Genomic DNA, 15,901 nt, shown 5'->3' on the forward strand with positions numbered 1-15,901 from the left:
TAGCCTAGTAAAGATTACTGCTATTTATTTCCAATTAGAAAAACCCATATGATTAACCCAGTTTTGTGCTTGGAAAGGTTCCTAATTGCCTCCATTTCAGTGTTATGTCTTGTTTAATGAGTCCTTTCTCTCCTCCAGAGAAGCTCTTTTAAACATTGAAGGTTTCAGGTAGACTGGTCCAAAAGCCAACAAAACTCCAAAAGCTTTTATTATTGGTCATATATATTAGAGATAGTGCTGTGCTCAATATACCAGTTTAGTACTGTAAAATACTGTATATTTTGCCCCACTTCAGAAAGTGTAAAGCTAATGTACTTTGACTCATAAATGCTTGTGCAATAGAGCAGCATATTAAAAATCAACTGGCTGCCTTTGAAGCTTGTCATACTGTCATCCAGCTTCTCGATCCCTCATAGACTCATAGAGTGTGCTTTCCAGACACTGGAGACAGTTAGACTCAGTCAGCCCATTTGAATTTGGTTAAACATCTGAGATGGCAGATCCATCCTACCTGTCTTCAGACATTCAGAATATGAGTATTTGGATGTGTTCTAGTCATACACTTCTGGACAAGGATGATGGTGGTGTGTTTGAGCAAAATGGGATGAATCACAGCCCTAATGGGGGGTGTGAAACTCTTGTCGTACTATTCGTCTTTACGCACTGTTTCCTTCCTTCTGAAATGCTCCAAGTAGGTCTTTTGAAAGTGCTTATATCCCTTCAGTACATAGGGAATCTCTGCACATGTTGTCACGCTCAGTGAAGCCTAACTTACGGTTTTTGCAGAAATCTCTAGTCCTAAACCTGTATTTGGTGTTCCCACCAATGCAGAGTGATTCAGCATTTTGGGAGATGGATCATTTCACTGATCAAGCCCCGCAAAAAGCCAAAAGTTTTCTGGCAGATGATCTGAGTAATTCAGCTTGCCCTGCAGCTACCTGATCTTTAGATTGGATGACAGTCAGGCAACAGAACTCCTAGCATCAGGTGGGTGAAGCCATGTGGAGCAGAACTGTCCTGCTCAGCAGACAAATGTAGTTGGATGAGGTGATTAAATGTATTCTTAGGCTCCTGACTTTGATCCTTAGTATCACATCCAAAGTACGTGTAGCAGATGGCAGGCTCGCTTAATTTGTTTGATAAGCAAGTTCTATATTTTGTATGCTCCAAGTAAGAAATTCACTGGGTGAGCACCAGAAAGGAATATTCCTTTTCATCTTGGCTCTTATGTTCTGAGGTTTGAAACATCTGTGTGTGTCTGAAGAGGGGCTGAAAGGAATCTTGCAACGTGTCTGGCAGATACCCCCAAAAAAGCAAGGAGCCTGTGTGCATGTGAGACCTGGGCCAAAATTCAAAGCTTAGGAAAGGGAAGAGGTCCTTTTGAGGAACCAGAATTGTTAGGGCAGCAAGGTGAAGCTGGAGAGAGGACAGTGGAGAGGCTGCCTCAACTCAAACTCTGTACATTGCAGGTTTAGGAAGAAAAGCATGAAGACCCACAGTGGAACCAAATGCTACTAAATGTGGTCTTGTGTTCAGCTCTGCCTTCTCCCTGAGCCTAGGCCTTTGAGTTTGCTATTCTTTGTTGGTTTACTGTGGTGGTGTTCTACCATGGCATTTCAGAGGCTTTTGGAGAGCTAGTTTTCAATACAAGGCTAATTCAAACTGAAGTTTGTGTTGTTGTATTTGGTCATGTTCCCTTTTGCAGAAAAGGATTCCTGGACTGAATTAGTTCTTGCCCTTTAGCATTTTGCACCAAGTGTCCAGAATACCCCCAAGTTTTGTTCTTTCTTGAGAGCTGTAATTAGGGAACTATTTCCCCCATGTATTTTCATTTAAAGTAGCTGAGTTCAGTTTTGTTTTGTTAAATACATCAAGAAAATTACCTGAAATTGTATTGTGCTTGATGTACAATTCCACACTTTGCAGTACTGCAGAATTAACATCTCATTTTATACTTTGCTCTTCTCTAGAGCATGTTGTTTAAGCTGTGCAAAGTATGGCATCCATATTAGATAAACAGCTTTGCAGAAGCTTTGTGAGGTTATACACAGGGATCATTTCATTCACTTATTAGTAAGCTGAGCTCAGCCTAGTGCCATTTAAAATAACTGTCTTAAAGATTAACTCACGGGCAAATTGAAGATGCTAGTGTTGCAGGTTTTGAAGATACTAGCCCTCCTGTCAGCTCTCGACAGCTTGGAGTCTGTGATCTTGGCACTAAATTTGGGGTTGTGTCTATCCAATTTTTACAAGTTCTTTTGAGGACAAATTAGAGTCTCATTACTGAAAAGAGCAGCTTGATACCTGGCTCCATTTGTATTACAAATCTGGCTACCTGAGTCTTACACATGTGATTTCTTGAGGGCACTGAAGAGCAACATCATTCAAAGTCACCCACAGCTGATGTTTCTATTCTTCATATAAAAGAAGTGTCAGCTGGAAGCCTTGTAAATTTGAGAAAAGTGTTAACTGGAGTAGTTAAAAGTAAATGTAGATGGCAATGAACATTTCTATCATCCCCAAAAGCCCTACAGATCGTTTTTCTTTGAGCAATAAATGAACTAAATATATATCTGAAAGCAAAACAAACAAAACCAAACAACCAAAGCAAAAAAACACATAAACAAACCCCCTCATTTAGAACTTAGACAGGCCACTGCTGTAAAGGAGAATAAAAAATGTTTCTGTAAGTATATTAATGGCAAAAGAAGAGGTAAGGACAACATTCACTCTTTATTGGATGCAGAGGGGAATATAATAACAGAAGATGAGGAAAAGGCAGAAGTACTTAATACCTTCTTTGTCTCAGTCTTCAATAGTGGGACAGGTTGTCTTCAGGATAAGTAGCCTCCTGAACTGGCAGATGGAGCCAGGGACCAGTATAGTCCCCATGTAAATCCAGAAGGAAGCAGTAAGGGACCTGCTGACACACTTGAATCCTCACAAGTCCATAGGGCCAGATAGGATCCACCCTTGGGTGCTGAGAGAGCTGGCAGATGAGCTGGCCAAGCCACTCTCCATCATTTATCAAGAGTCCTGGCTCACTGGAGAGGTCCCAGATGACTGGAAACTGGCCAATGTGATGCCTATCCACAAGAAGGGTCAGAAGGAGGAACCTGCAAATTACAGACCTGTCAGCCTGACCTCAGTGCCAGGCAAGGTTATGGAACACATCATCTTGAGTGCAATCACACAGCACCTACAGGATGGGCAAGGGATCAGGCCTAGCCAGCATGGATTTAGGAGGGGCAGGTCCTGCCTGACAAACCTGATCTCCTTTTATGTCAGATTACCCACACAGTGAATGTGGGGAAGGCTGTGGATGTAGTCTACCTGGACTTCAGCAAAGCCTTTTACACCATCTGCCACAAGAAACTCCTGGCAAAGCTGGCAGCTCATGGCTTGGACAGATTCACTCTTTAATGGGTCAAGAACTGGTTGGAGGTCTGGGCCCAGAGAGTGATGGTGAATGGTGCCACATCCAGCTGGCAGCCAGTCACTAGTGGTGTCCCCCAGGGATCAGTGCTGGTCCCAATCCTCTTCAATATCTTTATTGGTGATCTGGATGAGGGGATTTAATCCATCATCAGTAAGTTTGCAGATGACACCAAGGTGGGAGCAGGTGTCGATCTGTTGGAGGGTAGGAGGGTGCTGCAGAGTGACCTTGACAGGTTGGATGGGTGGGCAGAGGCCAATGGGATGAGATTTAACAAGGCTAAGTGCAGGGTTCTACACTTTGGCCACAACACCCCCAAGCAGCGCTATAAGCTGGGGTCAGAGGGGCTGGAGAGCAGCTAGGCAGAAAGGGACCTGGGGGTACTGGTTGATAGTAGGCTGAACATGAGCCAGCAGTGTGCCCAGGTGGCCAGGAAAGCCAGTGACAGTCTGGCCAGTATCAGGAATAGTGTGGCCAGCAGGATAAAGGGAGGTTATTCGGCCCCTGTACTTATCACTGGTCAGGCCACACCTTGAGTACTGCATCCAGCTCTGGGCCCCTCAATTTAAGAGAGATGTTGAGGCACTGGAATGTGACCAGAGAAGGGTGACGAAGCTGGTGAGGGGTTTGGAGCATAAGCCCTATGAGGAGAAGCTGAGGGAACTGGGGTTGTTTAGCCTGTAGAAGAGGAGGCTCAGGGAAGACCGCATTGCTGTCTACAACTACCTGAAGGGAGATTGTAGCCAGGTGGGGGTTGGTCTGTTCTCCCAGGCAACCAGCAACAGAACAAGGGGACACAGTCTCAAGTTGTGCCAGGGGAGGTTCAGGCTGGATATTAGGAAGAAGTTCTTCCCAGATAGAGTGATTTGCCATTGGAATGGGCTGCTCAGGGAGGTGGTGGAGTTGCCGCCCCTGGAGATCTTCAAGAAAAGACTGGATGAGGCACTTAGTGCCATGGTCTAGTTGATTAGAGAGGGCTGGGTGATAGGTTGGACTGGATGATCGTGGAGGTCTCTTCCCACCTGGTTGATTCTATGACTCTTGCCACCACAATTCATTACTCTTCAAGTATGAGGGAAAAGAGAGGATACTCTCTTTCAAAAGACAATAGTGATATGCAGTAGCTAGCTTGGCATGAATTCTTTTTTTGTCTTGCACCATATCAGAGTTACAATTAGAATATTCCTAGTGAATGAGCTACACTATCTCTTGTCCTTGGATCTTCTGTAGCTGTTGAAGGGATCACAAGAACCTCTTTTTCTTGCTACTCTGGAAATTGTTCTTATTGGAGGCATATAGACATAGCATCTCAGTTTGGAAGTAAGTGTGCTTTGTCAGCCAGCAAGCAGTCTGGGCTGTTCAGCTTTGGGTAAGATTTTGTGCAACAGCTCCTTAGCTGTGGGAGCTGCCTGCAGAGCCAGCCACTGTCAGACCTTCATAATCTGGCAGGTAAAAACTTCAAGGCCGGCCAGACTTCAACAGCAGGGTTAGTTTGAAATTACTGACCCTGTTCTTTGGGAAGCTCAAAATCCTGCATCAGTGATTTTGTAACAACAATTTGTAGTGCTAGAGTTTAAATACAAGTTATATAAATAATTCATGAAGGTGTAGGAAGAATCTAATAAGCAGGTCAGAAAGAAGTCAAAGTTTTGATGATTTGTACTTGTGCTGTCCATGACAGAAGCTTGCTTTTTAAAATAGAATTAAGACATTACATTGGACATGTAAATTCTGTTTATATGGACAATCATTTGGTATGTTTGTAGAAGAAAAATATTACAAGTAACTTAACTTGTGATCTTAATATGAAGAAAAAAATGTTTCTTTACTGGCACAAATCCTGTCACTCTTTCAGCTCACCCAAGCACTGCAGACACTGTAGAGTTAGAGGAGAAAAGCCCACTCAAACATATGGACAATATGTAACAACAGGCAAAAATTCTGACCTGAAAAGGAATACTAATTAATAATGTATTAACTTTTTACAGATAAAACTAAAAAGCATGCTTTGGATCACACCATTGCCAGTCTGGAGTGTTAAAAATCATGACTGGATTGAAGTGATGAGGATTTTCTTTTTTAAACTAGCATCTGTTTTATTTTCCATCATCATTTGGGCATTTTGGAGTTCACTCAAGTTTGTCTTCCTAGCCTTGTGGAAGGAAATATAACTTTAGCATTTCTTCTAATTCAGTATTGATCACATGATCAGAAATAGAAAAGAAAACTTTGAAGTCCTGTGCAATTGCTTGTTTCTTGGCAATGCTGAGAGACTGAAAGAATACAGCAGAAACAAGAGAGAAAACATCACATGTGCTGATCACTCTTTTGAGAAATATGTTGTGGTATTTCTAGTGCTGTGTCAGGGGATGCTGATCTCTGTTGCCCTTGCAAACAAGGTAGAGATTTTGTCATAACAAAATAGTAGCACCTGAATTCAGTTTTACTGTTTGTGTAGCTTCATACTAGAGTACCAGTACTCTAGGTTGGGGACTGATCTGTTAGAGAGCAGCTCTGGGGAAAAGAACCTGTGAGTCCTGGTGGACAACAGGATGACTGTGGGCCATCAATGTGGCAACCTGGGGTGGATTAGAAGGGGGGATTCTCCTCCCCCTCTACTCTGCCCTGGTGAGGCTGAGTCTGGAATATTGTGTCCAGTTCTGAGCCCCTCAGTTCAAGAAAGACCTCAGGGAACTGCTTGAAAGAGTTCAGCACAGAGCCACAAAGATGCTGAAGGGAGTAAAACATCTCCCTTATGAACAAAGGCTGAGGGAGCTGGGTCTTTATAGCTTGGTGAAGAGTAGACTGAGGGGTCACATCCTTCATGTTTACAAAGATGCAAAAGCCAAGTGTTGGGAAGACAGAGCCAGGCTCTTCTCACTGATGTCAAGCAATAGGACAATGGTTAGTGGGTACAAGCTGGAGCACAGGAGGATCCACATGAACATAAGGAAAACACTTCTTCACTGAGGGTGATGGAACACTGGAATAGGGTGCCCAGAGTCTCCTTCCATGGAGACGTTCAAAGCCCACCTGGGTGACCTGCTCCAGGTTATCCTGCTGTGGCAGGAATGTTGGGCATGATGATTTTTCATGGTCCCTTCCAACCCATAACATTGTGTACTGTGGTACAGTTACTAAGCAACATTAAACTTGAGATAACCAGAAAATATGCTTATGAAAATGCAATCTGAATTTATTTTTCCCAGCATTCCACCAATGACTAAATACTGCATAGAAAATGCAAATGGGGGTTTTCAGACATTACCTTCTTTTTTGTTTGTTTAACCCTGGAAAGGAACAATTAGTGCATCTGCTGAGACAACCAACAGTGAGACCCAGCTCCATTTTGCTGATACTTGGTTATTTGAAGTGTGCTAAGAGACACAAATGCAAATCTGTGAGGTTAGTGCTTTGATTATAAACCTTGCAGAAAATGATCCTATCCCCCATTTGTTAGCTTTAGTATCTTAATGACATTTACACATTTAAACAAACATTCCTTATTTCTTCGGATTTGGTGTTGTAGAATGCTGATATGAGTGAACTTGTTTTATAGCAAGCTATTTATGTATCTTTATAACCATTTACTATTTGTTTCATATGTGGCAGGAATATTCTTAGTGTAATGTATTGACATTTCTTCACAGTCCAAAAGAAACGCTTTGAGAGACATCTTTCATAAGATTCTTAAGCAAATGAAAAGATTAAGCAAAAGCAAAGCAATGTATTAAGCTCCTTATTTTAATCCATCCTAAATCATTTAAATGTATGTATAATTTGCATATGAAAGCTGCTGTATTATCATTCTAGTGCAATTGTTGATATAAATAATGCCAATCACTGTCTTACTGCTATTATATTTTTAGCTGCAGAAGCCTTTCTGGAGAAACACCAATTTCTATTTAATTGCCTTAGAATTATATAGATGGAGATTAACACATTAACGCATCATTAATTACTAAGGATTGATGGAAGTACCACATAGTCCAAATTTACCAGTTTAGAAAACACACCCCCCCCCAAATTACTGTTTTCAAGAATAATGCCTACATATATATAAGGACTGGTTTGTCTTGAAAACCTTTATTGTTAGAGAATATGATGGCATCTCTGTACTGTTGTGGTTGCACATGTGGTTATGTATTATAACACAGCTTTTGCCAGCTACAGGCTGAAATGACCAGAAAGCTGGATGTATTTTCAGACATGTTAAAGAGGTGGTGGGACAGCGGTGCACAGAGAGATTGAGGTGTGGTTTTGCCACACTGAGCAAAGTGGAGTATCAAAAGTTCCTCAAGCAGATGCAAAGGAGATGCAGTGACACTTCAGTTTGGCCAGAAGGATGCCAATGGACAGAGATTCATGAGCTGTTCGCAGAGGTGCTACAGCTGAATGAATGTTTAGAGATAGGCCTAAGGAGAAGGCAGCACCCGGAACATTAATAAAAAGGGGAGGGGGAAGGGGAAGGAAACTTGGTAATAGCCCAGTTTTACAGTATTCTATTCCCAAACACAGGAAACAGAGAATGCCACCCAGCTTTCAGATATTGTTTTAAATCTGTATATACAATATGCAGACCAGAAAATGAAAATCTTAACAGTTGCTTAACTGCGTCTGTTGGCTGTACAGAAATGCTGTTACTTGTTTTGTAATGTGAGAACTTGGCAAAGATTACTGACAACATGCTGATTCTAGTTAATCATCTTCTCTTTCATAACCCATTTTGGTTTCTCAGTTTAACTACTAACTCCAGTATAGATGGAGCTCTGGCTATAACGGCTTTTAATATTTTTCAGGAAAATGTCAGGGATAGGATAAGGATTTGCATATAATGATAAAGTAGAACTAGGCCTTTGGCCACATGCTTTTTTCACAGACACTAATGCCTTGAATGCATTTCATATTTGTATGCTGGTGCCTTTAAGTACACCACAAAAGAGGAAATCAATCTGGTTTTGAGCTTTGAGGAACTCTTAGATAAAAATCTTACCCTAGGTTGCCACTTCAAAAGCTGGTATCTCCAACGTTGAAGAATCCATTGAAGGCTAACAGTGAGAAGGGCAACTGTGTACAAGTGCAGGCTACCTAAGGTGTACTCTAATTCTGATGTGATATGGTAAAAAGAAAGGGAAGTCAAGAGGAAGGTAAGGTTTAAAGTCATTGTCCCAGTGCAGCTCTCCAAATAATGTTCCTCTACATTCTGAAAGATTTCCCCCCTCACTTTGATCAGCTTTGTGCTGAATGTGGATGTGGATAAGTACTTGAATAAAAAGTCCAAAATTGCTCCAAAAATTCAAACTAAAACATAGCACAGAGCAAGGGACAAAAAAAAAAGGTATCAAATATTGTGTAAAATGAAGAGTCCCTGTTTAAATTTTGCAAAGGCCAAAGTTTCTACTATCAGAGTGATTTCTGCAAGCCTAGTCAGAAGCAGGTGTTGTGTATACATTAACTAGGCAATCAGACTTACAAACATAATCCCTAAAATACAGCTTTGGTTTTGATGGGGATAATTGGGAGAAACAGTTGTTTTGCCTGCAATTGTTTTCATGAATATCTTACACTGAAGAAAGGATTTAAGGCCCTACAGATGGTAAAGTCATATCTTAAATCAACAGGGGATACTTGAGGGATTTTATTGGGCTTTTTTTATTTGAATAAATAAATCTTAGAAAAGGCATTGAGATTAATGTATTGATTTCCAGATCGTCTGTGTATGCTTACATTCCACCTTAGCCACTTCTCCATTTTTGTGGTCTTTAACTGTTTTTTTATGCAGTTTTGTGTTTATCAAAGAAACACAAGTACCTACTGGCAGAAATCCTTCTATATTGATTTCTGTAATCAAATCCTTTTGGTAGAAAGCCAAGAAGCCTCTGAACTGTTCACAAATCATTATTTTTATAGGCTCTTGCCTTTCTAGCCCTGTTCAGTTGTAAGATCTAATGTCTGGTCAGTGTTCCTTCTAGATTATAAAAATATAAACACTTTGATTTTCAAGATAAAGAATTATTGGATTGGTTTTGGTCAGAAACCATTTTTGCAGGGAATTATTACAATACATGACATTTTAAATAGGTTTATTTACCTGCTGAAGTATTATTGCACATTCTTTCTGTATTTATAATTTTATCTGCCAGTTGTCATCATATTATGTCAGAGAAAGTTTAAAGAAAACTTCATGTTGACCAATATGTATTTCCCTAATATAATCAATCAGAAACTTAGTATGATTCTTGTCTGTTATTGGTGTCCTGAAACTTGTCCACCTAAAGTACATGATTGCTGTATTGAAAGAATACTAATATTATAATGTAATAAAAACCAAAGAACAAAAATAATCCTAAACTACTGCAAATCAGTTGTTACAGTAGCTCCCTATAGAACATTATTTTGAATTGGGTTGTTTGTTCCTTGCTTCAGGCTCCCTTTTATTCAGGGAGAGAAAAGAAATCCAGCCAGAAATTCAACAGGAAAAAGGTAGTATGTGTGGTTCTTGGAGGGTTTGAGGCTAGTGTTGGAAATACTTCTTGGATGATTTTATTTTTCTAGACTGGATGCTAGACACTGATCTGCAAAGTGCCTCAGTAGTGTGCTTTATCTGTCAAAATTTCAATCAACACAATTCTTTTTGATATGCAAATGTTAGTACCTTCTACAGTGAGAATAAATACCAGGGCCCACTGCTAAGATGTGCGTGTAGCTTTTTCATTTGTGCTGAAGCTAGTGTTGCATTTTTGAGAGTGGTCTTTCTAAATGCAACTAAATAACATGGAATTTAAAGTCCATTCCGACATTCTCATTTAAGCATATGAGTTTTACAAATAATATTTCGTATTTCTAACCTATGTATGTCCTACATTTCTTTGGTGATGGTTGAATTAGTTTAGTAATTACTTCCCTCTCTCTTGAGTAGTTGAGCTATTAGTAGAATAATCATTAAACTAATTACCTGTTTGTTGACTAAGAGCAATCTCAATAGTAAAAATCTATGCATGTTAGCAAATGAAACTGTGAGAGGTTTTCTGGCACAGAACTGGTTCACCAGACAAAATTTAAGGGGCTATATGATGAGGTGGGCTGAGTCTGTATTGTAAATAGATTGAGTGTTTTTGTGCCTCCAAATGCATTTTGAAACTGTTTCAAACTATATGTTGTTATTTGTATGGAGAACAGGAGTAAGAAATTAAGCGTGTTGGTTCCTTTTAAAGAGGAACATCAATGAATACTGTAGTAATTGGGCTCTGCTTCACATTTGTAGAATAAACCTTTATTAGAATAAACCAAACCAGGTTGGAAGAGACCTTCAAGATCATCGTGTCCAACCCATCAACCAATCCAACCCACCCAAACAGCTAACCCATGGCACCAAGCACCCCATCAAGTCTCCTTCTGAACACCTTCAATGACGGCGACTCCACCACCTCCCCGGGCAACCCATTCCATAGCGCAATCACTCTTTCTGTATAGAACTTCTTCCTAACATCCAACCTGAACCTCCCCTGGTGCAGCCTGAGACTGTCCTCTTGTTCTGGTACTGGGTGCCTGGGAGAAGAGACCATCATCAGCCTGTCTACAACCTCCCTTCAGGTAGTTGTAGAGAGTGATAAGGTCACCCCTGAGTCTCCTCTTCTCCAGGCTGAGCAGCCCCAGCTCCCTCAGCCTCTCCTCATAGGGCTTGTGTTCCAAACCCCTCACCAACTTTGTTGCTCTTCTCTGGACTCGTTCCAGCAAGTCAACATCCTTCCTAAACTGAGGGGCCCAGAACTGGACACAGTACTCGAGGTGCGGCCTAACCAGTGCAGTGTACAGGGGCAGAATGACCTCCCTGCTCCTGCTGGCCACACTGTTCCTGATGCAGGCCAGGATGCCATTGGCCCTCTTGCCTGCCTGGGCACACTGCAGGCTCATGTTCAGCCTACCATCAACCAGCACCCCCAGGTCCCTCTCTGCCTAGCTGCTCTCCAGCCACTCTGACCCCAGCCTGTAGCACTGCATGGGGTTGTTGTGGCCAATGTGCAGAACCCGGCACTTGGATGTGATAAATCTCATGCCGTTGGATTCTGCCCATCTGTCCAGCCTGTCGAGGTCCCTCTGCAGAGCCTCTCTACCCTCCAGCAGATCAACTCCTGCGCCCAGCTTGGTGTCGTCAGCAAATTTACTGATGATGGACTCAATGCCCTCATCCAGATCATCAATAAAGATGTTAAAGAGCACAGGGCCCAGCACTGATCCTTGGGGCACACCACTAGTGACTGGCTGCCAGCTGGATGTGGCACCATTCACCACCATTCTCTGGGTTCGGCCCTCCAGCCAGTTCCTAACCCATCGCAGTGTGCTCCCGTCCAAGCCATGGGCTGACAGCTTGGCCAGCAGTTTGCTATGGGGGACGGTGTCAAAGGCCTTGCTGAGGTCCAGGTAGACTACATCAACAGGCCTCCCCACATCCACCAGGCGGGTCACCTGATCATAGAAGGAGGACCTGCCCTTCCTAAATCCATGCTGGCTAGGCCTGATCCCTTGGCCATCCTGTAAGCGTTGTGTTATTGCACTCAGGATGACCTGTTCCATGATCTTGCCTGGCACTGAGGTCAGGCTGACAGGCCTGTAATTCCCTGGCTCGTCCAACCGGCCCTTCTTATGGATGGGCACCACGTTGGCCAGCTTCCAGTCCTCTGGGACCTCGCCAGTGAGCCAGGACTGCTGGAAAATTATGGAGAGTGGCTTGGCCAGCTCATCTGCCAGCTCTCTCAGCACCCTAGGATGAATCCCATCTGGTCCCATGGACTTGTGGGGATCCAAGCTGCTAAGGAGAGTTCCAACCACCTCCTCATGGAACATAGGGAAACTGTGCAGCTCCCTGGCTCCTTCTGCCAGCTCTGCAGGCCAGCTGTCAGGAAGATGTTCTGCCCTTCTAGTGAAAATTGAGGCAAAGAAGGTGTTAAGTATCTCTGCCTTTTCCTCATCCTTTGTTACAATGTTCCACTCCGTATCCACCAAGGAGTGGAGGTTGTCCTTTCCCTTCCTCTTACTATTAATGTATTTATAGAAGGACTTTTTGTTGTCCTTCACAGTAGAGGCCAGTTTAAGCTCCAAGTGTGCTTTTGCCTCCCTAATTCTCTTCCTACAAGACCTAGCAACATCCTCAAACATTCTGTGGGTTGCCTCCCCTCTCTTCCAAAGGTGATACACCCTCTTTTTTTTCCCTCAGTTCCATTAAAAGTTCATGAACCATCCAGGCTGGCCGTCTGCCCCGGCAGCTCATCTTCCAGCACATTGGCACAGCCTGTCCCTGAGCCTTCAACAATTCTTCATTGAAGTAGGTCCAGCTCTCCTGGACCCCTTTGTTTTTAAGGGCTTTATCCCAAGGAACCCTCTGAATTAGTTCCTTGAGTAACCCGAAGTCTGCCCTCTGGAAGTCCAGAGTGGAGGTCTTCTTGCTGCCCCTCTTGGCTTGACCAAAAACCGAGAATTCAATTATCTCGTGGTCACTAGAATCTCACCCTCCCTACATTTCTTGAAAATGAAGCATATATGGAATTTTAAATTGAGAAAGACCCAACAGTGTTTTCATATTTGATAAAGTATTATATCTTTGTCAAGCATTATATGCTAAAGAAGGCCTGATTTGTCAGTGCAGCAGATTGCCTACAAATATCTGAGCACTGTATATACCACTTGGAATTTGTAGAACTCTACTAGCCTTACTTATGCAGTGTGGACCACAAAGATGGATTCTGTAATTTGCCTTCCCTGGTTTCCTGTGACAGACACTGTGCCACTGCTTCATTTACTTCTCAGAATATTGTTTCACTCAGGCTACTTGTAAAGAAACATCAAATTCCTTGTGTTGGGCATCCTAATCATTTATCAGAAGCTCTTACACCATGGATATTGGATTATTCTTTAAATGCAGCAACCTAATTGCTGCATCTGCTGAGCTCATGAGGCCTCTGCAGGTTCTTATGCAGACTTAGCCCAGTGGGTTTCTTTGAGAGAACTACTCCTAAATTAGTACATGCAAGCTAATAATACTCAAAGCCTACACATGTGACTTAGTAGAAGTACAAAGTACAAAATTAAGTGCTTCAGTGAATGAGTCTTCAGTTCAAAATGGCACACTACATGTTCAGTGGAGTGGGCTTTCACAATGGTGTGATGGTACCTTTTGGTCCATATGCTTGAACTGTGACCGCGGGAAAATTAAATTCCATTTTTGGCTTTTGAGTGTACTTTACAACCCAGCAAAACTTAGCCACGGACATTCCCTTCCCCTAAGTCCCATGTGGATGATCTGACTGAGTGAATGATCCCCATTATGATACAGTAGGCTTACCTTTATGGAGCTTTCAGCTGGTCATGTAGTATACGTGCTGTCTCTAGGTTTCCTCATAGCTGTTTGGGGAAAAAAAAAAGAGTTAATTCTGCTAAATATTTTAAGAATCACTCAACTTTCCTCTTCGGGCATTGTGTGTTTGAAAGCTTACTCATGAGTGAGCTTTGACCAGTAGCTTGCATCACAAATAACATCACAGGAGAGTGGTTGTGGTCATGTGAGAAGTTCCTAGCACTCCAAACAACATTTGGAAAGGGATCTCCTCTTGTGAGTGCCCGTTTGTGACTTAATCTGACTCTTGACAATCTTTACATTGACTATCTGCCATTAGCCCATTAGCATATTATTAGCTACAATGTAATCACAGTTTATGTTTCCCATATTTAAAATCTCCATTAATATTTCCATAAGGAGCACATATGTTTTCAGATTGTCATTTACTAAGACAATACACTTTGGTTTCCTGTGTGAATTCTTCTTGGAGAGGTTGCATGTTCCATGTGACAAAGTCTGCTGCAAAGCATACAGAGATCCTCCCAGATAATGGTTGGAGTTCTTTCCAGGCGTCAAGGATTTGTGTCAAGCCTTTGCTTTTGCAGTAAGGCTGGCTAATAAGATACTGTGTCTGAGTTAGCTCTGGGTTGCTGATTAATTTGTTATTTATTTAAAGACAGTAGCAATTGTACCCAAAAAACTTACCTGGAAAACTCATGTTGCTCAACATTGGCTTTTGACTAGTGTATTCTGTACTGGGCCTATTGTCATTCTTTCAGCTTTCCTGAAACAACTCTTTGGCTCTATTTCTTATCAGTATTTCCCCTGAGTACAGCACTACACTATTTCACTTTTACAGCTAATTGAAGTGGTTGGAGGTCAGCCAGTTAGACCAGAGAGCTACAGCCAGGCCATTTTATAATCCTGAACTACTTAGCATTGGAGATTCTCTGTAGAGATACAGCATTATATTTGAACTACTTTCCATATATCCAAAGCATAATAAATGTTTGTGCTTGAAAAGAGCAAATTGTAGGGCAGGAAGTGTTTTATCTACATCGAATTAAGATTGTTCTAATTGCCCATACTGGCAGCTGGGGAAAGTATCATACAGCCTAGGGGAATTGAAAGTGAAGCAAAGGAAGTAAAAATGCATCAGGAATGTTGTTTTAGAAGAGTTCCAGCCCCCCAGCTAGCCCTGCCTTTTGAATGTAAGAAGCACGGTGTGCTTCATGGATTCAGCTGGAGGGAGAGAGGCCCCAGGTACTAAAATATCATAGCTGTAGTTGGCTATATAATTTCATAGTACTATAGAATTTTTGCATAAACAGCTCACACCTTAACATTAAATTTGTAATGAAGTTTAGCCTTTAACTGAAGCTACTAACTACAGCCTTTATTTTTTTACTTACTTCATTTTTAGAGAATACTGAAAAAAAATATAAATAAGGTAGAAAACCACCAAAGATTGAAAAATATTTTCTGGAAACAACGTGTTTTACATCTCCTGTGGCCAATAAGAACATAGAATTCTTTTGAGTTTCAAGGTACACTAAATATTAGTTTCACAGTTATTCTAGTACATGTTTCTCTGGCTCATTTATACCAATCTCCTAACTTTGTTGTTGTTGTTGTAACTTTTGTAAGACAGCAATGACTTAGAAATGGCTTTAAAGATAAATCACAGTACATCACCAAAACGAAGTTATTCACAGAAATAATGCTATAATATATAATTGCAACAACATAAAATACAGATTTTTTTGTAAGTACAAAATAGTTTTCTCTATAAATTTAATTTTCCAAAGCCTATAACTTTTACTACATTACAAAGGTCCTGCTCAAAATATCAAATTTCTGCATAAAATAATCGTAATAGTTTTCTCTGAAACCTTGTGTTCTCCCAATAGGGAACTGTAAAATGGCACAATAATGTGAACTGGGTTACCTTCTCACCAGTGGCAATAAATAGTATTCTAGAAAACCTAATAAATATGATGGTAATGGAAATGTAGACAATAAAAATTCCAGTAAAATGTTCTTCTTGTTTAAAGTATGCCTTTCTGGAGGCAGAGCACAAGGGAATTCATCTGTTGGGAATCACTAGCTGGCCCAACACCACTTCCTGCTGA

The 15,901-nt window shown here is 41.5% G+C and overlaps 2 long non-coding RNA genes across 3 annotated transcripts in view; one reads left to right on the forward strand and one right to left on the reverse strand.

Moving 5' to 3' along the window:
• LOC137442002 (uncharacterized) overlaps positions 1 to 15,901 on the forward strand; it is a 363,940-nt gene that overhangs the window by 338,511 nt on the left and 9,528 nt on the right. The window lies entirely within an intron of this gene.
• LOC137442001 (uncharacterized) overlaps positions 1 to 15,901 on the reverse strand; it is an 89,512-nt gene that overhangs the window by 11,318 nt on the left and 62,293 nt on the right. The window contains exon 2 of the long non-coding RNA XR_010987557.1: positions 13,776 to 13,834. This is a non-coding gene — a long non-coding RNA (uncharacterized lncRNA). The remainder of the gene's footprint in view (positions 1 to 13,775; positions 13,835 to 15,901) is intronic.

This window comes from Melanerpes formicivorus, unplaced genomic scaffold (assembly GCF_026170545.1).
Source record: "Melanerpes formicivorus ecotype bairdi unplaced genomic scaffold, bMelFor1.0.p_v2 SCAF_6, whole genome shotgun sequence".
NCBI lineage: Eukaryota > Metazoa > Chordata > Aves > Piciformes > Picidae > Melanerpes > Melanerpes formicivorus.